This window comes from Bos mutus, chromosome 5 (genome assembly GCF_027580195.1).
Source record: "Bos mutus isolate GX-2022 chromosome 5, NWIPB_WYAK_1.1, whole genome shotgun sequence".
NCBI classification, from domain to species: domain Eukaryota; kingdom Metazoa; phylum Chordata; class Mammalia; order Artiodactyla; family Bovidae; genus Bos; species Bos mutus.
The window spans coordinates 28,304,162-28,305,775 of NC_091621.1; the positions used below are offsets into that span (position 1 = coordinate 28,304,162).

The 1,614-nt window shown below is 44.0% G+C and overlaps 1 pseudogene; it reads left to right on the plus strand.

Moving 5' to 3' along the window:
• The first annotated feature begins 225 nt into the window (after positions 1-225).
• LOC138987919 (peptidyl-prolyl cis-trans isomerase FKBP2 pseudogene) lies at positions 226-600 on the plus strand (annotated as a pseudogene).
• The last annotated feature ends 1,014 nt before the right edge of the window (positions 601-1,614 follow it).

Sequence of the window (1,614 nt, forward strand, 5' to 3'; positions counted from 1 at the left end):
GGAGACACGTGGGTGCCTTGGGGCCGATCCCCTGCAACAGCCACAGATATGTGGGTGTACTGGGAGGGAAGGAACTGAATGTAGTGTGAATGGGGGTCCCCCCAACTCCCGGTTGGGGCAGCCAGTCTGTAGCCAGATAGGGTCTGGACTTTGCAGAAGGGGATGGGTGGGAATTGACAAGCAAAGCTGGGGACTGGGAGGGTTGGAAGGGCAGGTGGTGAGCAAAGGGGCTGTACCCTGGCTGAGGTGGCCTCCCCAGAAGCTGCAGATCAGAGTCAAGAAATGAGTAGATCACTGTCTCATCAAATAGCGCAAAAGGTACATCCTGCACAGGCACTGCATGGGAAAGCTAGAAGATGGAACGGAGTTTGACAGCACCCTGCCCTGGAACCAACCATTTGTCTTCTCTCTGGGCACAGGCCAGCTCATCAAGGGCTGGGACCAGGGGCTGCTAGGGATGTGTGAGGGGAAAAGCAGAAGCTGGTGATTCCATCAGAGCTGGGTTATGGAGCACAGGGAGCTCCCCCAAAGATTCCAAGTGGTGCAGCCTTGGTGTTCTAGGTGGAGCTGCTCAAAATCCAGCAATGTTCAGAACTGTAGCCAAACTGGAGAGGGGAGATGGAGAGGCCCCCATCAGGGACCAGGCTGTTTAAAGAAAGAAAAAAAACCTTAACCCCCTCCTCCCCAAAAACAGTCTGTGAAATACACTGTTACGGGCTGAATGGTATATGAACTCAAAGTTCATATATTGAAGTCTTAACCCCTAGGACTTGTATTTGGAGATCAGGTCTTTGAATGGGGTAATTAAATTAAAATGAGTTCATTAGGGCGGGTCTAGTCCAATATGACTGGGTTCTTGTAAAAAGAGATTAGGAAGACCATGGGAAGACACAGGGAGAAGATGGTCATCTGCAAGCCAGGGAGGGAGAAAGGCCTCAGAAGAAACCAACCCTGTCAACAGCTTGATCTCAGGTGTCTAGCCTCCAGAAGTATGAGAAAAATTTCTGTTTTTTAAGTCACTCAGTCCATGGTAATTTGTTATGGCAGCCCTAGCCAACTAATATATACACCATATTAATAGAATAAAAGACAAAAGCCACATATGATCATCTGTATAGATGCAGAAAGAGATTTGACAAAATACAATACCTTCCTAAGATAAAAACTTTCAGCAAACTAGGGATATAAGGAAACTTCCTCAACCTGATAAAGGGCATTTATGAAAAACCCACAGTTAATATCATACATCATTGTGAAAGACTGGATGCTTTCCCCATAAGATCAGAAACAAAACAATGATGTTTGCTTTCACCATATCCATTCAACATTGTACTACTGGAGATTCTAGCTGAGGCAGTTAGGTAAGAAAATGAAAGAAAAGGCATCTAGATGAGAAAGGAAGAGGTAAAGCTACCTCTATTTGCAGATAACATGTTCTCGTACCTAGAAAATCCTAAGAAATACACATATATACATGGTATTAGAGCTAATAGATGAGTTTAGCAAGGTTGCAAGACACAAGATCAATATACAAAAATCAGTTATATTTCGATATACTAGTGATGAACTGAAAATAAAATTAAGAAAACAATTTCATTTATAATAGCATCAAAA